General features: G+C 40.0%; 1 long non-coding RNA gene across 1 annotated transcript; it reads left to right on the top strand.

Annotated features, from left to right (window-relative positions):
• The first annotated feature begins 16,417 nt into the window (after window positions 1–16,417).
• Window positions 16,418–20,796, top strand: LOC125447059 (uncharacterized). The gene is made up of 3 exons (XR_007246505.2): window positions 16,418–16,458; window positions 18,999–19,117; window positions 20,670–20,796. It is a non-coding gene; the product is annotated as an uncharacterized LOC125447059 (long non-coding RNA).
• The last annotated feature ends 2,881 nt before the right edge of the window (window positions 20,797–23,677 follow it).

Genomic DNA, 23,677 nt, shown 5'->3' with positions numbered 1-23,677 from the left:
AATTATTGTTTTGAGCATAGAGCCATGTCTAGTTTTGAATCCCAGATGGAAAAAACAACAGTAACATTCAGTGATAATGTACTATTCGTGGTGGAGCTCCATTTTGAGACGACAATTCAGACCAGTATGTGTCATTGCAAGTTTTATTGGTTTTACCTGTTGAGGAGAGGAGAGGAGAAGAAAAAGCATAATTTTGTTCTATTGCAAAAATACGCTTTATTTACTAAAAATTGTCTCCAAATACATAATTATTGATTGGTTCTCATTCCATTCTGTACAATCTTTGCAGAGAGAGAAAAATGACATATTGAAATTTGACATCCCACAGAGCTACCAGGCAGTTGTGAAAACAAAGACATTTTTAAACTTATGCAAGAGAAATACAATTTTTTGTACAAAAGTGTACTTTATGTACAAAAAGTCTTTATGTACATATACACGTACTAAAAGCAGTACTGTACAGTCTGTGCATATAAAGGAAAAACAAACATTGGAAATTGACATTTCCTGCAGTTGCAGAAACAAGAACATTTCCTACTCATGTATTTACATACGTTTTGAAGCAAAGAGAGGGTCTGATAACTAAACTGACTAGAACAGATTTTTTTCATTGCAGAAATATATTTTATTCATTAAAATTTTTATTTATATATATATATAGGTACTAAAGTGTTTCTGTACAGTGTTTGCTCATCAAAAAAAAGCAAACATTGGAAAATAACATTCCAAGCAGTTGTGGAAACCAAAGGCATTTCCTACTCATGCAAGCCACTGTTAACATACATTTTGAGGCAAAGGGAGGGTCTGATAACCGAATGAACCCTCGCTGAACTTTGGCAGAAAGACCTTTGACAGCAGCCCTTCCTAACTGAACCTTAGTGACAGCTGACCCACACGTTAGTGCATCCTTCAGCATGTCGTCCTGGACTTTGGCATGTCCTGGTCCACAACATGGTCATGGTCAATTGTTTACATTGGAAGACCAACCAAACTGCTGTTTGGTTTTGGGCAGACCAAAGAGCATCTTCCACTGAGTTGATGATCCTCCAGGTGCTGTTGACATTTGCCTTAGTGTGCATCCTGTGGAACATCCTGTAGAGCACAGCCCTGTGTCTCATAAGTGATCAAGACTAACCGCAACAAAAACCACTGCATCTCTCTCCAGATCTTCTTTGCAAAGGCACATTACTGAAGGATATGTGTAACAGTGTGTTCACCAGTGCAGCTGCTTTGACAGCAGTGTGCAGTGGGACACAGCGACCAAGTATACCTCAATGATCTGACAGACAAGGCCCATCCCAGTGCTTGCTGAAATGTTCTGGCGATGAAATATTCTGTCAAATGTCTTTTTGACAGTCTGCTTAAGAAACTGCACACCAGAGTCTATCTTCTTTTCCTGCAGGGTCTCGAGGTTGCTACGTGTTGACCATGTCCTGGGTGGTTTTCTTTGCAAATTTTTCCATGAAGGACAAGAGATACAGAATGGTCCAACTATTTGGAGCATTCCATAGCACTGTGGCCAGATCCATCCTTTGCAACACTGGGGACGGGTAGAACCACAGTACACAGTGAACAAACTAAGGGTCTACACACAGCTTGACGCAGCCACACACAAAGATGACCATAAGGATGAGGCAGCGTTGGATACATCTTTGTTGCCCCCAATCCAGAGTTTTATACATAGTGTCCATGCAGACATGATTCGTCTTTGACCTCCAGATGAGGTGTCAGATCGCTCAGGTAATTGCAAAGGCACAGTTTCAGGGAATGGGCCAGACATGCACCATGAACTGCAGAAATAACAGTAGCTCACATCAGATGATAAGGTGTTTACCTGATATGTGAAGGGAGTGATGCTTCCATAAGTGCAGTTTTTGACTCACATTGATGATACGTTTCTCCCTACTTTTTGCTCACGCCCGTCCCCTCAACCATCTTCCCAGTGTCTTCAAGCAATCAGTCTTGAAGATGAAGGGGGTAAAGGATCAGTCAGCCCAGATTCCAAATAATATGATCTTTCTCTTGCCTCAGTTTACCTTGGCCACCAAGATCAGTTCAAACTGGTCACAAATATTCATGAGTCTCTGCACTGACAGTGTATCCAAACAGAAAACAGCAATGTCACCCCTGTACAAGGAGGCTTTGACCTGCGGCCTCTGATACCTGGAATAATCATCCCTCTCAAACTTGCATTCTTCCTAATGGACTTGGCAAAGGGTTCTAAACAACACATGAACAAGATTGTAGAGTGTAGGCAGCTTGATTCCAGATCTGATCAGGAAGCTTTCTGATTCCCAACCATTGATTGAGATTGCACTAACATTGTTGGTTAGAGCAATTTCAGTTCCCTCCCCAAGACCAATTTTGGAGAGCATGTCCTCATGTAGGTGTGCGATATCCCATCAACAGTCTTCTCTGGTCCAAGCTGATGAAGCAGATGTCCACCTGCTGTCCTGCATGTAGGCGGTCTATCCCTGAGGAACATGAAGTTCTCAGAGATCTTCCAGTCCAGTACAGCACAGATTTGATCAGGGTGAATCACCAGTCCCAGAGCGGATCTAATCCTATTTGATTTTAGACAGAATGCAACTTTTTAATTTCAAAAATATAGTCTTCATGAAAAATCTTTATAAGCATACATAGTACTGAAGTGCTGTAGTGTCTAAACAGTCTTAACATATGTAGAACAAACCAACCCAAGGCATTTCTTACTTATACAAGACAATATTTAATTGCATTTGATGCACCGGGAGAGTCTGATAACTGAAATGACCCCTATTTAACTTCAGTAGAAGGACTTTAGGCAGTGATCTCTCCCCACTGTGTCTTGGCGGCAGCTGCCCCATGCTTTAAAGCATCCCTCAGGATGTTGAACTGGACCTTGGAATCTGCTACATTTGGTCAACACCAGATCCTTGCTCTGGAAGGCCAACAAGTTGTGGGCAAACCAAAGAGTATCTTTCACTAAGTTGATGGTCTTCCAGATGTAGTCAATGTTTGTCTCAGTGTAACTCCTAGGGAACAGAATATAGACACAGAGTCCTGCGTCATGGAGTGGATCGGGACAAAACTTGACAAAAACCACTGCATTTTTCTCCAGAGTTCCTTTGCAAAGGTACATTCCAGAAGGAGGTGTGTGACAATCTGTACCCCCTCGCAGCAGCTTCAAGGGCAGCGTGCAGTGGTGCAGAATCCGGGCGTACGTGAAGGATCTCGCAAGTAGGGCATTCCTTACCAAAAGCCATGCAATCTCTTGGTGCTTGAAGGAAAGTTCTGATAATGAGGAAATAAGATGTAGATCAAGAATACTACCTGGATTTAGAATAATGGAAATTTAACATCACAGAAAACAATTGATTGGTGAATAGGTTTTGTCAGTATTTAAATCTTTACAGTGAAAGTTGGGCATTTAGTTTGTGTTTAAGCCTCTGAAATTTTTTTCCTCTTTTTCTGAGAAATTTGTTTTTGAGCTTTCATAGTAAGTCTATACTTATTCTAAGGATAACAAATAGTTTTTAGGTTTATGAGATGGCATGTCAGAAGGACCAAATGGAGTGTTCATCATGTTATGGTACATCCATGACTTCACACACCTGTTCCAGAAACATATCTGCAGCAAGTGTCACAAACTGCATAAGCTTGAGCTCCATGTTTCAGAACTTGAGCAACAGCTGGAGGCAGTGTTATGAGTTCACAAGGCAGAGGTCTATGTGGCTAACACATAGAGGGATGTGATCACTGAGCAGATTATAAGCGTATAGGTAGTGAGACTACCAGGCAGTCTCAGAAAATTAGGCACATAGTACAGGAATCCCCTGAGTCTATCGTACTTGCTAATCGATATTCCATTTTGCAAATTGAAGAGATGTTTCCTCTGGGGAGTGCAACCAGATTCAAGCTCATGGTACTGTGGCAACGCAACTGTATGGTTAAGAAAGAAGAAGAATGAAAGTGAAATCGTTACATGGGATTCCACAGTCAGGGCAATAAATGTGACTCCGGGATGATGGTTACCAGTGGCTTTGACGGGTATTGGAGTGGTAAAAGACTCATTCAGCCAAGATCATATTGAGTGGTAGGACAGGTTCATTGACCTGAAAGGCCTGTTGCAGTTGCTAAGTTATTACCTGGGACCTTTCCTGGACTAAAATAGTTTTTAAAAAGGGAAAGCACTGAGATGGCTGCAGTGATCACCTAACCACAGAAGATGAAACATTAGTCAAAAGATGAAAAGAACGATTTGAACTGTTATCAAAATGAGTGAAGTGAATCACTCAGATCTGAGACTTTTCATTTGAGTTACACTGTTCTGGAAGTTTGACGTTGTGGGATGAAAGACTTGCCAAGCACAGGATTACAGAGACAAATAGTATTTCAAATTAACAGCTTTTGGGCAGAGCAGAAAGGAAGGTAATGGACTTGTAACTGCAGAACTGCAAGAAGCCACCTTTCTCTGTTTCCTCTCTGTCTCACAGAAAACTACACTGATGAAGAGCAAATTGGAATAACATCATTCATCAAGATATCTATAAATTTTGCTGCTGTGGAGAATAAAAATCATTAATTTAAAAACTGTGGTCTCAGATGAATCTAGTATTTAAGGACTCTGAGGAAGTTTTAAATGGCATTTTTTTGATCTTTTTATACTGGATGCCCTCCCTTTTTAAAATGCATATTGTGCTTGATGTCACATTTTATTATTTTTCTCTGGGTTAGTAAGCAATAACATTTCTCTTTCTTTGACTCAAGAATTGGGTCCTTCATTTTTTTGAACCAAACATCTACAATTTAATTGAAGCATGATATCACGTCATGCTAAAAAGAATTAAAAGTTTTTGTTGGAGCCAGCAGGAAGGGTTGTAAAGAGAACAAAAGCAAAGTACTTTTGATTTGATAGAGGTGTACAAAATAATAAGAGGTATAGATAGAGTGGATAGCCAGAGACTTTTTCCTAAGGTGGAGAGGGCTATTATTAGGGAGTATAGTTTTAAAGTGAGTGGAAGTAGATATAGGGGAGACATCAGAGGTAGGTTGTTTACTCAGAGAGTGGGAGGGATTGCCGGAGACGGTAGTGGACTCACCCTCATTAGGGGCATTTAAGCGGCGACTACATAGGCATATGGATGATAGTGTAAGGTAGATGTTGAGGTTAGATAGACCTTAGGTTTAGGGTAAAAGTTCAGCACAGTGCCGTGGGCCAAAGGGCCTTTACTGTGATGAATTGTTATATAGAACATTACAGCACAGTACAGGCCCTTCGGCCCTCGATGTTGTGCCGACCTGTCATACCGAACTCAAGCCCATCTACACTATTCCATGTACGCCCATATGCTTGTCCAATGACGACTTAAATGTACTTAAAGTTGGTGAGTCTACTACCGTTGCAGGCAAAGCGTTTCATTCCCTTACTACTCTCTGAGTAAAGAAACTACCTCTGACATCTGTCCTATATCTTTCACCCCTCAATTTAAAGCTATGCCCCCTCGTGCTTGCCGTCCCCATCCTAGGAAAAAGGCTCTCCCTATCCACCCTATCTAACCCTCTGATTATTTTATATGTTTCAATTAAGTCACCTCTCAACCTTCTCTGTAATGAAAACAGCCTCAAGTCCCTCAGCCTTTCCTCGTAAGACCTTCCCTCCATACCAGGCAACATCCTAGTAAATCTCCTCTGCACCCTTCCCAAAGCTTCCACATCCTTCTTATAATGCGGTGACTAGAACTGTACACAATATTCCTAGTGCGGCCGCACCATAGTTTTGTACAGCTGCAGCATAACCTCTTGGTTCCGGAACTCGATCCCTCTATTAGTAAAAGCTAAAACACTACGCCATCTTAACAGCCCTGTCAACCTGGGTGGCAACTTTCAAGAATCTGTGCACATGGACACCGAGATCTCTCTGCTCATCTACACTGCTAAGAATCTTACCATGAGCCCTGTACTTTGCCTTCCGGTTACTCCTACCAAAGTGCATCACCTCACACTTGTCTGCATTCAACTCCATTTGCCACCTCTCAGCTCAGCTCTGCAGCTCATCTATGTCTCTCTGCAACCTACAGCATTCTTCGTCACTATCCACAACTCCACCGACCTTAGTGTTGTCTGCAAATTTACTACCCCATCCTTCTACGCCCTCATCCAGGTCATTTATAAAAATGACAAACAGCAGTGGACCCAACACCGACCCTTGCGGTACCCCACTAGTATCTGGTCTCCAGGATGAACATTTCCCATCAACTACCACCCTTTGTCTTCTTTCAGCAGGCCAATTTCCGATCCAAACTGCTATATCTCCCACAATTCCATTCCTCCGCATTTTGTACAATAGCCTATTGTGGGGAACCTTATCGAATGCCTTGCTGAAATCCATATATACCACATTAACCGGTTTACTCTCATCTACCTGTTTGGTCACCTTCTCAAAGAACTCAATAAGGTTTGTGAGGCACGACCTTCCCTTCACAAAACCGTGCTGACTATCCCTAATCAATTTATTCTTTTCTAGATGATTATAAATCCTATCCCTTATAACATTTTCCAACACTTTACCAACAACTGAGGTAAGGCTCACTGGTCTATAATTACCAGGGTTGTCTCTACTCCCCTTCTTGAACAGGGGAACCATATTTGCTATCCTCCAGTCATCTGGCACTATTCCTGTAGACAATGACGAGTTAAAGATCAATGCCAAAGGCTCAGCAATCTCCTCCCTGGCTTCCCAGAGGATCCGAGGATAAATCCCATCCAGCCCAGGGGACTTATCTATCTTCACCTTCTGAAGGATTTCTAATACCTCTTCTGTGTGAACCTCAATCCCACCTCGTCTAGTAGCCTGTATCTCAGTATTCTCCTCGACAACATTGTCGTTTTCTAGAGTGAATACTCTTGAAAAATATTCATTTAGCACTTCCCCTATCTCATCTGACTCCACACACAACTTACCACTACTGTCCTTGATTGGGCCTAATCTTACTTTCGTCATTCTTTTATTCCTTAAATACCTATAGAAAGCCTTAGGGTTTACCCTGATCCTATCCGCCAACAACTTCTCATGTCTCCTCCTCGCCCTTCTGAGCTCTCTCTTTAGGTCTTTCCTGGCTACCTCGTAGCCCTCAAGTGTCCTAACTGAGCCTTCACATCTCATCCTAACATAAGCCTTCTTCTTCCTCTTGACCAGACATTCCACCTCCTTCGTAAACCACGGCTCCCACACTCTACAGCTTCCTCCCTGCCTGACAGGTACATATTTATCTAGGACACACAGGAGCTTTTCCTTGAATAAGCTCCACATTTCTAATGTGCCCATCTCCTGCAGTTTCCTTCCCCATTCTATGCTCCCTAAACCTTGCCTAATCTCATCATAATTGCCTTTCCCAGCTATAACTCTTGCCCAGTGGTATACACCTATCCCTTTCCATCACTAAAGTAAACATAACAGAATTGTGATCGCTATCACCAAAGTGCTCACCTACTTCCAAATCTAACACCTGGCCGGGCTCATTACCCAGTGCCAAATCTAATGTGGCTTTGCCCCTTGTTGGCCTATCTACATACTGTGTCAGCAAGCCCTCCTGCACACTCTGGACAAAAACTGACCCATCTATAGTACTCGAACTATAGTGTTCCCAGTCAGTATCTGGAAAGTTGAAGTCCCCCATGACAACTACCCTGTCTCTCTCACTCCTATCGAGAATCATCTTTGCTATCCTTTCCTCTACTCTATGTTCTACTCTAGATGCAGGAGATCTAAAATACAAAGGAAGAGCAGGAGAAACTTGGTAGGTCTAGCAGCATCTGTGGAGACAGAGAAACAAAGTTAACCTTTCAAGTCTAATATGGCTCTTTTGTAAAACAGTATCTAGTTATGGCCAAAGAACCACTTACAACAGTTTATTTTCCTACTCTGTAACTGTAAGAGTCTATCCTTGTCCCTATTGTCTCCTATTAATCATCTTCTCAAAATTTATTCTTAATAGAATGTGGGTGTATCTGGCAAGGCTAGAATTTTCTGCCAACCCCAAACTGCCTTAGAATAGAGCTGGCCTTGGGGAAGTGATGGTGAAATAGTCCAGTGTCCGGATTTGAACCCATCTCTCCAAAGCATTAACCTTGGCAGTTGGATTACTCATCCAGTGACATCATTAGTATACCTACATTTCCATTTTTCTTCTTGATGACAAAAGCACAAAGTTAGTTCTCATATTAGTTCTCACTGACATCTTTTCACCACCTCTCCTGACTCTCCCACTTTATCTGAACTATCAGGCTACTGATTTGAGCAGTAGTTTCCTATAGTTAAGTATTGGAAAAAAACTGAGGCCTTGTTTTAAAAACTCCAAATTCTGTTCTCAGCTACTGACTCTATCCGTCTACCTGGCGACAGTGTGAAATTAAGTCAGTTTGTTCACAAAGTTGGTGTCACATTTGACTGAAAGATGAGATTCCAACCTCAATCACACCAAGATTAAAGCCCCCTATTCCCACCTCCGTAACATCACCCACCTTTACCTCGTCTCAACTCGTCAGTCTGTGATATGAGATTTGAACACAGACAGCCCAAAGATCATGAAGCAGGGATACTTTATTCCACTGGCATCATTAAAAACATGAAGGGAAATTGAGTGTACCAAGAAAGTATTTATGTGGAATGAAGCCTCTGGTTCGTATAGCATTGAGGATCTTTTGTCTGTTCCTTTATTCCCTGAGCCTTCCTTCATGTAACAGGCACCGTTTTTCCCAGAATCACTCCATTCAACTGTTCTAGCTGATCTCCCTCACCATTGCCATTTGCTGCTGGAGGTCATGGCACAACAGCTCGAGCTTCCCTGTTAAGTATTTCCCCCTCACCATCACCACTTTGTTGGTCAAGGTTCTGTTACACACTTTCCTGTTTGTAACTTACCATCCCAGCAACCACATACAGCACAAAATAATTGTTTATTAAGCAGATGTGACAAAGTTTGGAGCTGGAGGATCACAGCAGGTCAGGCAGCATCAGAGGAACAGAAAAGCTGACATTTTTTGAATGAGGGTCCTAACCCGAAACAACAGCTTTCCTGTTCCTCTGATGCTGTTTGGCCTGCTGTGTTCCTCCAGCTGCACACTTTGTTGTCTCTGACTCCAGCATCTGCAGTTCTTGCTGTCTCAAGTATTAACTAAGCAGTGTGTGATCGCCTCATGATGGTCAGAATGTCTGAGTCCACATTAGTATCAGCATTCTCCCCTTACAGCACCAATCTGAGCAAATAATAAGGTTGGGATGGTATCTGGCATTTGCTTGAGAAGACTTTCTCAGCATCTTACATTTATCTTCCAAGAGATCCACACTCTGTTGCGCATCACATAGATTAATCATCAAAGAATCATATGATTGACTATGTTTGTTGCTCAAGACGCTGCCTCCTGACAACTTCCCCCTGTGCTGTTTCCCAGGGAGGAGGAGGGATTCCCGCACTAAATGTATCCTGATATTCACAAATCGCTCCAGAATTTCGCATCATTATATGATTCCACTTCAGTCAAGCCATCACACACTGACACTTTAGGTTCCATAATGCTGTTGAGTGATTTGCTTGCCTCCACATCATTCACCAAAGTTATGGTCTCAAGCAGTTCCCCTCAGTGAGCTGTTTCCTGAGGCTGCCTTCCAGCTATTGATTTGACAATATAGATGTGGCCAGATGTGACAAAATGCATGATGATTTTGTGGGATTCAGTGTCCTACACATCTTGTATGTTAGTCTGATGCCTGATATTTGACTTTGAAGGAATTCCCTTGCACTGTTTGGAAGGTCATTCTGTCAGCTTTGCAATTGTTGAATTGTTTGCTCCTCAGCACTACTCCCTCAGTCCTGCTGGGTGCATTGGAAAAGCCTGGCTTAGCCTCATTTGATACTCAGCTGTCTATTCACTGACTGGGCCTTCTCAATCAGAATGTGTTGGGAGCTTGAGGAAATTGTCTAACATGCAGAGAATAGCCTGTGGATGAGTACAGGGTGCTATTAGAACCATAAATCATCTTTGGAATAGCCTAAGTGAATTTGGTGAAGACATCTGTGAGTATGAGAATGTGCTCAGTTCCATTACTGGAGTCAGGGATCATAACATCCATTGTATGTATCACAATAATATTGTACTAGAAAGGTAAAAATCTTTGTGTAATTTGCAAGTTTTTTTTTCTTAAAATTTTTCATAGGATTGGTGTTGGCTGTGCATTCTTTTAAGCGTGTTGTATCTGATAGATGTTGCTTCACTGTTCTTTATCCTCAGCCATTCTCTGTCTGCAGAATGAAGATATGCTGATTAGGAATTTTTAAATCTGTGTTGCAAGGGTAACAATTTTTGCTTGTTTTCTCAGAAACAAGTGCAAGGCTTTCCAAAAAGCATCATCCTAATAATTTATGAACAGATGTAGAGCTTGATGATCAATTTTTCCAAACTCATCAAGCTGAAAAACTCCTTTTTGTTGTTGCAGCTGATCATGCTATATAACCTTACATTGCAATGAGCTCGTTCAGGACTTGAAGGACAATGAATGTGGCAAAGGTCAAAAAACACAAGAGCATTTGGGGGACTGATTTTAAAGAACAAAGAACAGAATTGGAGCAGGCCGTACAGTCCACCCAGCCTGCGCTGCCTCTCTAAACTAAAATCCCTTGCCTGTTCACAGTCCATATTCCTCTATTGCCTACCTATTCGTGTATCTGTCAAGGTGCTTCTTAAACATTGCTATTCTATCTGCTTCTACTACCTCCTCACGGAGCGCAGTCTGGCCACTTCACCACCCTCTGTAAAAAAAAACCTGCCTCTCACAGACTTTTCCCCTTTTACCTTAAACCTGCATCCCATGCAATTGACATTTTTACTCTTGCAAAAAGACTGACTAACCATGGGTTTAGAAAATCAGAAGTTGTTTCCAACTCAGTCTACTGTCATAAAGTAGTTATAACTCAATTCTATAGCAAAAATATACAGAATAAAACTTGGAAATTTGGATGGCTCATAGTAGAGCAGCATATTGATTAGAATTGTAGCTGTCAACAAAATTGGTGCATAATAGTTACTAACATATAGAGAGTTAGCACAGAGGTCCAGCCACCATGCAATAGAGAAGCAAGTGAAGTGTCTGGATTTTATTTAATCCTAATCTAAAGAGTGTGTGAAATAAAGTGTTATTTTGAAGATCCACTCCAAATATTGAAGAACATCTTGTTTATTTAGTTTGCCATGTGGTGTCACAGCCCTGGAGTCGATTCCTGCTTTTCACAATGGTGAATTCCTCACAGAGATGCCTTTTCAATTCTGGATTTCTCAGACTTTCTGCCCTGGTAAGGAACACTGAAATGAGTTAAAGCAGATTCTACTTTGTTATATACCTGATTAAAATTACAGTATGCATTAAACATGATGTTTTTACTTTTATGAGTAAGTGGTTGAGAATAAGCTGGAAACAAAACCACAGAAACTGTGACCCATAGAAAAAGATTCTACTAAAACCTTGTTAAAAGATCTTCTTTTGTTAAGACCCTGATAAAGGCTTTTCTTGAAAATCTCTCATACAGAGTGATGATTCAGCCTGAGTACCAGTTATGTATTCTCATTTAAACATGGGGGAGGCAATGGCCCAGTGCATTATTGCTGGACTGTTAATCCAGAGACCAAGATAACATTCTGGGTTTGAATCCTGCCATAGCAGATGGTGGAATTTGAATTCAATAAAACATACCTGGAATCAGTAATCTAGTGATGACCATGAAGCTGTTGCGGATTACCAAGAAAAATCCATCTGGTTCACTGATGTCCTTTAGGGAAGAAAACTCCCATCCTTACCCAGTCTGGCCCACGTGTAATTCCAGACCCACAGCAATGTGGTTGACTCTCAACTGCCCTCTGGGCAATTAGGGGTGGGCAAGAAATACTGCCCAAAAGCAACACCCTCATCCTGTGAATGAATAAAGGAAATAAAACTGAATACTTTGTAAATACTGACAACTTTCATGTGGCATCATAGGCTTAGCCCCCATTTATTGCCCAACTTTAGTTGCCCTTCAGAAGGCGGTGGTTAGCAACTTTCTCGAACCATTGTAGTCCATGTGCAATACATAGATCCACAATGCCATTAAGGAGTGAATTACAGAATTTTGACCCAACAGCGGTGAAGAAGTTGTGTTATATTTCCATGTCAGGATGGTCAGTGCTTAGGGAGGAACTTGCAGGTGGTGATGTTCCCTTGTATCTGCTTCCCTTGCCCATCTAGTTAATAGCAGTCATGGTTTTGGAAGGTACTGTGTGGTGGGGGGAACGAAAGGAGTTGTCGGGGGGAACGGAAAGTGTTGGGCAGGAGGTTTCAGTAGCATACCAGAACTTAGAGGGTCAGGGGTAGGTGGGCACAGTTGCTATCGCCAAGGATAACAAGATGGGGAAGCTGAAAGGTCTAAAAGTGGATAAATCAGCCGGACTGAATAGACTACACCCCAAAGATCTGAAGGAGGTACCTGAGGGGATTGTGGACATATTGGCAGTGATTTTTCAGGAATCACTGGAGTCAGCGAAGGTCCCTTAACTTTCAACAACAGAATTGGAAAATAGCTAATGTAACACCCCTGTTTAAGAAACGAGGGAAGTAGAAGATGGGAAATTATAGGCTGGTTCACCTGACATCAGTCAGTGATAATAGTTTAGAGGCCATTATTATGGATGAGATTGCAGAGTACTTGCAAGTGTGTGGTAAAAATTGGGCTTTGTCGAGGGGAAGTCATGTCTGACAAGCCTATTAGAATTTTGTTTGAGGCGGTAACAAGCTTGTTAGACAAAGGAGAACCAGTGGATGTGATCTGTTTGGATTCCCAGAAGTCCTTTGACAAGGTTCCAGACAGGAGGCTGCTAAAGAATATATGAGACCATGGCGTTTGGGGCAAGGTACAGGCATGGATAGAGGATTAGCCGACTGGCAAAAGGCAGAAAGTGGAGATAAAGGAGTCTTTTTCAGGATGACAGCTGGTAACTAGCAGAGTTTATAGGAGTCAATTATGGGACCACAACAATTCACATTATACATTAACAATCCGGACAAAGGAGCTGAGGGCATTGTGCAAAGTTTGCAAATGACACAAAGATGGGTGGAGGGACAGATCATGTTGAGGAAGTGGGGAGGCTGTAGGAGGACTTAGACAGGCTAGGAGAGTGGGTAAAAAAAATGGCAGGTGGAATACAATGTGGGAAAGTGCGAGGTTATGCACTTTGGTGGGAAGAATAGAGGTGTAGACTATTGACTAAATAGGGAAAGGCTTCAGAAATCTGAGGCACAAAGGGACTCAAGTACTAGTTCGAGATTCTTTTAAGGTTGACATCCTGGTTCATATAGCAGTTAAGAATGCAAATTCAATGTTAGCATTCATTTCTAGAGGACTAGAATACAAGGGTAGAGATGTACTGCTGAGGTTGTTTCAGGCTGTAGTCAGAACCACATTTGGCATATAGTGAGTAGTTTTTGGCTTCATATCTAAGGAAGGATGTGCTCATGTTGAAAGGGGTGTTCATTGGGGGTTCACAAGGATGATCCCAGGGAAGGAAAGCTTATCATATGAGGTGGGTTGAGGACTGTAGCTCTGCACTCAGTGTAGTTTAGAAGGATGGGCGGGGAGATCTGATTGGAACTTTATTATAGTGAGAGGCTTGGATAGTGGATAAAGTCCTTCCACTAGTAGGAGAGACTAGGACCTGAGAGCATAGCCTCATTGTGAAGGGAGACCCCTTTAGAACTGAGTTGAGGAATTTCTTCAGCTAGAGGATGGTGAATCCATGGAATTCATTGCTGCAGAAAGCAGTCTTTGACTATTTAAGATGCGAGATTCTTGATTAGTAAGGTAATCAAGGGTTATGGAGAAAAGGGAGGAGTATGGAGTAAGAAAAACCATTGATGATCAAATGATGGAGCAGACTCAATGCCAAATGGCCTAATTCTGTTCCTGTATCTTATGGTCTTTCTACATCTGCCGATTTGTGCAAGATCTGTGCAAGTCTCATTGTTACCATCCAAGTGCTGAGCACATATTCCGCTGGAGATTTATCCAGGGAGTGGTTTTGAGACCAAGCCTGCACACAGCCACACAGGTTACGAGTTGGGTGGCCAATGTTGTCATCTTTCACAAACTTATAACTGAAAAGTAAGGAGGCTGTAAGAATAATAAAAGAGATCTCCCCCTTTGATGTGATATGCTGCTGTAATATTATGGTCACATTGCAGCTATCAGAAACCAACTAATCTATCTTTAAATTAATCTGGGAGCTAAATTTGCTATTTATATTGTCCACAATAGCTGAACTTAGCATGTAATGGGGGTTGTAATTCTCCTCGGCCACTGCTTATATTTGGTAGGTATTTACATCAAGTTGGTAAAGCTACAAAAATTTTAAATGAGACAATAATTTCATTTTGGGAAAAATAATTAATTAAAACCTACAAAAAAGATTAAGATTTTATTTTGAGCACATGAAGCTGAGAGCCAGTCCTTTACCAGCAGAATTTTTTTTATGGTAAACTCCTTTTCATAAATTTTTTAATTGTCTGTTATGGGTCCTCTCATGTCTAAAGGCACTGATGCAGGATTGGCATGAACATCACTGAACTAGCAGCTTATGATGTTGTAACATTGGGAATGCATATATTTATGGATAATAAAGACTGGAATGTGGACATTTGGACATTACTGTGTTGCAAAGAATTGTCATATGATTGTAATGAACTGAAGTATTAAAGGAGACTATGGCCTGTCTGCTGTTTGTAAACAAACAAGTGATTTTGGCAACCAGTGACCAAGAAAGTGTTAGAAATTAATATGGTGTTTAATTACTTGCATTGCAAGGAAGCAGATTTGAAAATCCCTAATGAACATAAAAACTTTAGAAATCAGAGCGTAAGTATGCCCATTCAGAAAGATTGGCGCCCGGGCCTTAACTTCTCTTTCAAACCAACTCCTCATAGCCCTCAATTCCTCGATATTTCAAAAATCTATCTGCCTCTTCTTTAAATGCTTGCAGTGACCTAGCCTCCACAACCCTCTGGAGCAGAGAATTTCAAATGTTTGCCATGCCTCTAGAGAATACACTCCTTGGCATCTTAGTTTCAAAATGAATGTCCCCTAATTCTGTAACTTTGGCCCCTAGTTTGAGTTTTCCCACTAGTGGAAACATCTTCTCAATATCTACCTTATGAAGCCCCCTAAAGATCTTGTATGTTTCAATAGGGTTGCCCATCATTCTTCTAAACGCTAATGAATAAAATTCTAACTGCTTCAGCAGTTTTGGTAAGTCAATGCATTAATCCTAGTGGTCTGCCTAATCTCTTCTGAATTGCCTTCAGTGCCATTATATCCTTTCTTAAATAAAGTTACCGTAGTCTCTGGTGGTTTGGCCTGAGGATCACCACACAGGAGGCAAGGGGAGAGATTTAGGAGAGTCCAGCATAGTAACCTCAGATGAAGTAGGAATTGCAACCACACTGTTGGTGTCACTAAGCATTGCAGACAAGCCATCCAACTAACTGAGTTAATCAACCCCCACATCTTTCTTAAATACAAGGAGCAAAACTGCACACAACGATCTGGGGCAGCCTCATCAGCAGCCTGTACACACAAAACAAGACTGCACTATTCTTAAATTCCAACTACTATAACAAACCAACAATAAAGACTTTCTTAATTACCACACTTCAGGAAGGATGTGAAGGCTTTAGTGAGAGTTCTACAAGCTTTACAAGAATGGTTCCAGGATAGATTGGAGAAGCCAGTGCAGTTGTCATTAGACAAAATGGAAAATGTGGTAGAAGTTTTCAAAATATTGATAGGTCTTGACAGAGTATATAGAGAGTTCTCATTTGCAGGCAGGTTCAAGAACCAGAAAGCACTAATTTAAGCAATTGGCAAGAGAATCATAGAACACTGCATGCAAAAAAAATTTTTACGCAACATGTAGTTAGAATATGAATGTGCTGCCTGAAAGGACGATGGAGGAAAATTTGACTCTGTTTTTCTACTGAGAGCTGAATGAGCCCCTGAAGGGACATTATTTGCTGGCCCCCTGATAAGGTCAGACAGTGAGACTAGTGAAATTAAATTTCTGAACCAGAGAGCTGGCAGAATGACCTCCTCCTGTGCTAATGATTTCAGATACATTAAGGATCAAAAATTCATACAGACCTCCAGAAAGTTTTAATAACATACCATGTTGCAATCATGATAATACTCTTTAATAATTACTTCGACTGGATATCAATTGTATGGTTCTTAGGTGTGTTCCAGTAACCATGGATATTTTATGTTTTGATAGTTTTTGAAATATCACTGCAAGAATATTGTTTTTGAGGCTGATATGAAGCAGTTCCTACAGGTGGCAGCAGAGCTAAAATCAGAAGAATTGAGCAGTGACACAGTTGAGGCCTTGATTCTTTTTCTGAAACAGGTGGGGTTATGTTCGGATGTATTGCTATATGAGTAACTTACTGATCTGACAGTTTCTATCATGCATGCTGTGTTGGCTGCAATACTGCCTAATCTAAATGCAGTTCACAAATGTAAGCTGTTTGTATAACCTTTTATGAATCAACATCAGACTTGCTGAAAAATTTCAGATTGTGACCTTAAAAAGACATGACAGCTAATGCGTTGGTAAGGCTCAGAAACGTATCAATGTCTGCTACAAATTAAAATTAGACATATTATTTGAACAGAATCAACAATTATCCTTAGTTTTTAAAAATCAATAATGGACAGATGTCTACTTTTTTTTCCATTTATCTCACAATTTGTATGAATTTATAATTATTTTATAAACTATAAATAACAAATATCATCCTCTAAATTGTCAATGTATTCCCCAATTTTGACATTTAAACGGCAAAAGAAAATTTTTTTTATTTTATTGTTTTCGATTTGTCAAACTCTAGAATTGAAAGACTAATTGAGTAACCTATCCAAACCAAGTTAGTCAATTCTTCACTATCTCTTCATTATCAACCTATCAGCCTACCTTCAATTATTAATATCGTCAACAATGAATCAGTTGACAGTTGCTTATAACCTGCTTAGCTGTGCTGAGTATGCCTTACATTCGGTTCATTCAGTTCCAGGTGTCACTACTGTCTTAGTCGAAATATGGATAAAAAGAGCTAAATTAAAGTGAATGACTTCTCTTAACTTTAAGGCAGCATTTGACCAAATGTCAGGCTAAGAATGCCTAGTAAAATTGCTGTCAACAGAATTGGGAAATCTCCAGGAGTTTGAATCGTATCTAGTATGATGATTTAAATTGTCGAGAATATCACTGGTGAACTTCAGTGTAATGGCCTTCAGCTGTTTCATCAATGGCCTTTCATCCATTGTAATGTGAGAATTGGAACTGTTCACTGTTTTTTTTGCAGTAGTCAACGTTCTCAACTCTTCAAATAATAAAGCAACCATTCTTACATGCAGTAAAATCTGGTCAGTTTTTAAGCCTACGCTGATGCATGACAAGTAACATTCCTATCACGCCCACTGCCTACTGGTGACCATCTCCAGGAAGAGAGATTATAACCATTCTCCATGACATTTTGTACTTTTACATTTCTACTGTTACGCTTGATCTGAAACTCAATTAAGCCAAAGTGGCCTAATTTGGTAGTTTTGTCATTGTTAATTGGCCAAAATATTGGATTTCCCTACCAAACACAATCGGGATCGTCTTCACCACATGCCTACAGTAGTCAAGAACAAAGCTCCCTAGTACCATCTCAAGGGCAGCTACAAGTGAGCAATAAATCACTGGTATTTCTACTGATACCTACATCTTGAGAACTATTTTTAATAAGTCTCACCTTTCTATGTTATCACACAGTAAACTTTTCTGTTAGCTGGCCTAAAAACTAAGGATATAGTTTCCATACTTTATGTTACAGTGAAAACCATGTGCAGAACTTAAACACAGGTGTATGTATTACCTTTTCTCACCAGTAAACTCCCCAACATTTGACATATTGTGCTGATAATTAAGGAAGGGAATACTTAGTAATAAATATTTTCAAGTTACCTCTTCTTCCCCTATCAAGAAGGACAGTACATTTGTTACTTGTGCAAATTATGTAATTAAGAGGTGTAAAAGAGCCTGAGCTGGCAGTCCCTGTGATTTTCCCTGTTTACTATTAGTAAAATGTTTGGGGCCAGATTTTTAAAGCAGGATTGAAAACTTGACGTCCAGATGAATTCTGGATTCCAATCCTGCAACTTACCTGCACCAACCTTGTGATGCAGACTTCTAGTGCACATAATATAACTGGGCAGGAGACAAGTTTGATGCCTTTTAGAGGCATCAAGCACCTTGAGGATGTGGAAGTTATCTTCCTGCAACCAGCTGAAAAAGCAGTGGAAACCAAGTGGGGGCCCATACCAGGTCCTAAACCAGTGGTCACTGAGTGGCATCTTCTAGTGTTAGTATGGTTCAAATCAGGAACTCAGAGTGTAGAGGGCCACAAGTGAGAGAGTAAATCTCCACCCTGATTCCATAGATAACCCTCCAAATGTTGCACTACGATTACTGTTTTGCATAATTTCAGTAGTTTTAGAACACCAGTAGCGGGAGGAATTTTATTCATTATTAATGACTTCACTGCAGTCTCAAATACCTAATTAAAACATTACAGATGATCACATCAATTAAAAATAATTGGGCTGGAAAAGGATTTTGTGACAGACAATGAACTATTTAATACATCATTGTAAAAAGTAGTAGTTGGCAACTCAGGTAAATGGCAGTTAACATTTAAGTAGCCAAATCATTTCACAAAACTAAATATATAAATGATTCACAGTAGTTTGGCATTGAGCAATGATACATCCCACTATCATTATTGTGAGTGAATTTGCATCTACCATTCATTCTCATTTTATGTCAGAAATCTTATGTGTTAAGTAAAATGATAAACATTAATAATGTTTTATCATTTACGTGATTTAATTACATTTAAGCTTGAGCAGCAAAATGGCAAAGTGGTTAATATGGGGCAGAAGGACATTGAGATTATACACACCTTATTGAAGAATCTACAGGGTAGAACTTCATCTCAGTCAGACTCAAAACAAATTGTGTATCCTTTTGTCGTCTGTGCATTGGCTTGTCCAGTGGATGATCGCTACAAATTTGGGATGTGTGTGTAAAATATCAATTGCATATCCTGTGAAACTGACAAAGCCTTATAGACCTTCTGTTAGAATATCATCACTTAAGTCCCATCTACTCAGTTGGTAACAACACATATTCAGTGGAAGACAAATAACATTGAAGCTGAAAATTTACTTTTAATTTTGATATTGTAAAGTTTTTGAAGTAGTTGCTTTAATCACGCTTTAAACCTTAGGTTCATTGTCACTCTGTAACTGGGAGTTTCGAAGTTAAAGATTACTTGCTGTCAAGTTCTTTTCTCCATTCTTGTAGGTGAGCCTTCTAACCTGTACTGCAAATATCCAGTGACTTGTCAAGGTTTTCTTTGCGATCCTACAGTTTTATTGCCCAAGCCAGTGGTATTGTGGACATAGAAACTCTGTCCCATTCATTTGACACACCACCCTCATTTGGATATATGCTATCTCAACATCACATAATCAAAATCATGAAACTTCCTACCCAATGTCTCAACAAAAGTGCATTCATAATACAGAATGCAGCAGTTTAAAATGGCACCACCACCTTCTCCAGGACATTTAGGGCAGTAAATGACTCTCTCACTTCTCAGATTTATGTTAAAATCAGGAAATAATTGTATAAGGAAATGGCATCCAACAGTTTTGAGTACAGTATGCTCGAGCTCCAATACACTGTGTTACCATAGTTGCTTTAATTAAATCTATGGAACAGTCTCAGTTGGTATAACTGAAGATCAAATTCTGAATGCATTCCTGTTTCCATGACCTAACAACCTACCAGTCGGGCCCCACCTATGCCCCAGACTTACCTTCAGTCCAACTGCCGTAACCTTCTCTTCAAGTTCTGGCTGTAGTTCCAGCAATGACCAGTGCTCACAATCTGGTGTTGATGGACTGCTTCCTACAATGAGGATGGAAGTCTTCCCCTGAGGCAGTGAACAACCCAGCAGTATAAAATGACTCAACTCTTCGGTTGGTTTCCCAAATCTCAGTGGTTAGCACTGCCGCCTCACAGCGCCAGGGACCCGGGGTCAATTCCACCATCGGGCAACTGTCTGTGTGGAGTTTTCACATCTTCCCCTTTGTGGGTTTCCTCCAGGTGCTCCGGTGTCCTCCCACAGTCTAAAGATGTGCAGGCTAGGTGGATTAGTCATGCTAAATTGCCCATAGTGCCCAGGGGTGTTTAGGTTAGGTGTGTTAGACATGGGAAATGTGGGGTTAGAGGAATGGGTCTTAGGATGGGCGGTGCAGACCTATTGGGCCGAATGGCCTGTTCCCACTCTGTCGGGATTCTATGAGTCAAATGACTTTTAATAAGGAGGATGGGGAAATAATGTCCTGTAAACCTCAACCTCATACCTCAGTATGACTCTGCATAATTGAGAGGTGCAGCTGAGGTAGGTGAAAACAATATTGTTAACCAGCTGTGCGTCAATAGTTTGAACTGACATTTGTTTTAATAGTCAATTGAATATTTTCTTTAACCAAGTTTCAAAGATTTTTTGGCAGACTAACAGTCTGCCTGTCTGATGTGTTCAGCCGCAACAAGAAATGGGAAAGCTAAACCTGGATTTCATTTCATTTTTGTTCTTGAAAACAAACCTCTCTCCAAAAAACGTTTGGCTCAGGCAATTGGAGCAACTAAGTGTTACTTGAATAAAATTTGACAAATTGCATATTAAAAGGAAGGAGATGTTCTGCTGTTTATTTTTGTATCTGTTTCTGGTTGTTGCAAAGATTGTCTCACTGCTTTGGGTATTGAGTACAGTATAGGTACTCCTTCACAGAATGCCTAGGAAATTTTAAGGATTTCAGATACCTGCTAATGTTCAGAAATAGCATTAACTTCGTCACTGAACTGTATAAAACAAGTTTTGCAGGACTCCTTGATGGTTCATTCAGTGAACGCTTAGTGTGATGTGATGAAGACAAAGAGATGACAACTACAGATGAGAGATTTAATCCTTGATCTGTGTTTATCTCATGATTGGAAATGCTAGAATTTACTTCAGTAATCCTGAATAAAACATGGTGTTATCAGAGCTGGGACAAATTGCTGGCCAGCCCTGAAGGAAGGATGATAATTATCAAAACAATGCTAGAAATGCAACGTGAGAAGAAATTCCATCATTTGGATCATTTTTAAAAAGTCCTTGTAATAGGAAATTATTAAGTTTTTCTTTATTGTCATATATTTGTATCTAAATAATAATTGCTGGTAAATGCTGATTGTTTCGTAGCACTTGATTTCTGACATTAAGGGGAGAATAAATTAACATTGTCATACATTGCTTCAGCCAGTATTACAACTAAACAGACTAGCTTTGTTTATATAAGGTTTAATTGCTTGTGGGCAAACTTTACAGTCTGTTGAATAATATTTCTGCCTATCTCAGACATCTATGTGCTAAAAATAAAAAAAAATTGCTTCAAGCTGCACCTTTTACTGTTTTCTAAGACATTTCACATTTTCATGTATATGTAGTCTAAGATTTTGCTAGACTTAATCAATTAAATCTAATCTTTTGAAGAAATTCCTACTTAGGTGATTTAACTGTTAAGCAGATTTTTTTTATATTGAATCAAATTTCTATTTTCAATTTATTGGTAACTTTGTTTCTATTTATTCCACATTAGGGGCATTTAAACAGTCCATGGATAGGCATATAGATAATGATGGAATAGTGTAGGGGGACGGACTTAGATTAGTTCACAGGTCGGCACAACATCGAGGGCCAAAGGGACTGTTCTGCGCTGCATTGTTCTATGTTCTGTGTTCTGTGTTATTAATCTTTTTGTCAATTCCTGACTGGAATTTACTTGTGGGAGCAGTTTTACCCATTAGTCTAAAAGTTCACATGTCCAACTAATGTTTAACAGCATCTTTGAGAAATGCTGAATTACTCTGTGACACATGTCACTGTAAGTAAAAAAAAGTGGATATAAGGCTTTTCTGCACAGATTTTAAGAAGTACAGATAACTACTTGCATATATTGACCTTGAAATTTCAAACGTTTATGCCATGGCTTCTCACCGCCATAGACACTAGAGCAGTCATCGGCATAAATATTCTATAAAATAGACATCAGAGCAATCTTTAAAAATATAGTTCTCACTGAAATTTCCAGCAGGAGGTGAGCAAAATTCTTGGTCCAGTGAGTTGTTCATGGATAATTCTGATGAAAGGTTAATGACCAGAAAAGTTACCCTGTCTTTCTCTCCACTGATGCTCCTTGACCCACTGAGTAGAAAGTCATACAATCATACAACAGAGAAGAGGTTCTTCAGCCCTTCTAGATTGTGTTGATACGTCTACACTGTTCCCACTTTCTAGCACCTGGCCCATAGCCTTGAATGTTATGACATTTCAAGTGTTCTCCAAATACTTTCTAAAGGATGTGGGGTTTTCCACCACTAATTAGTGCATTCCAGATTCCCACCAATCTTCTGGGTGAAATTTCCAGTATTTTCTGTTTTTATTTTAGATTTTACTTTGACTTTTTTGTGACTTTACAATAATGTGGACAAATAAGGCAGCAAAGAATAGCACAGAGCAAGAAGAGGCCATCACAATATAACTGAATCTGTTCTGTGAGCCCTGCTGGTTAAAATAGAATAAAGGAAAAACAGAGTACTCGTCAATGACTGGAAGCCAGCCAAAAAAATCACTTGTGCCCACTTATCAACCCAAGACAGTTATAGACTACTATCACTAAAAGCCCAATGATTTGACCTGGACAAACAAGGTACATATTAGTTATTTTCCTTGGAAAGCAGTTGTTTAAAACAGCTGTGAGATAACCATGCACAATGCACTTTGTCAGAAATCACATGACAGCACACAGTAGTATCACTCTCTCACTAATACCTGATGAAGGAGTAAGACTCTGAAAATTTGTGTTTTTGAATAAATCTCTTGGACTATAACCCAGTGTCATGTGATTCTTGACCTTGTCCACCCCAGTACCACATTGGTACTTCCATATCAATGCATTTTGATTAAGGGGCTGCCCCTGCTAATTCAGTACCATACAATACACAACTCTCCTATTAGTAACTTACTGCACGAGCAACCCTAAATCCTTTCATATCTTTTAAATGAGTGATGTGCTCATGATTCTTAACCTCTCCTCATTCCATTTGATATAAACTTAATCGTTAGTTTTCACAGAATTGATGCAATTTTGTTGCAAGAGAAAATGTGGTCTGGCAGCAACTGGAGACAGTATTTTAAATACAGATAAAAATTTCAAATCCAATATGCCTCCTCAGAATTGGAGAGATTTAAAAACATGATATGTTTTGTCTTTTTGAAAACATGGCAAGCAGTAAGTGGAATAGCGTGTAGATCAGAGAAAGATTAGAGTGATAGAGATTAGAGCTTAAAGGTATCATAGAAGAAAAGGCAAAGGAAATAAAACTGGTTGTAAAAAAGAGTAAGCCGAGGTCCAGAGTAGGTGTTAGTAGCAGAATTAAGATCATCTCTGACTGAAAGTAAAAACAC

Source organism: Stegostoma tigrinum, chromosome 38 (genome assembly GCF_030684315.1).
Source record: "Stegostoma tigrinum isolate sSteTig4 chromosome 38, sSteTig4.hap1, whole genome shotgun sequence".
NCBI classification, from domain to species: Eukaryota; Metazoa; Chordata; class Chondrichthyes; order Orectolobiformes; family Stegostomatidae; genus Stegostoma; species Stegostoma tigrinum.
The sequence above is the reverse complement of the archived record's forward strand: the minus strand, read 5'-3'. Positions and strand labels throughout refer to the sequence as shown.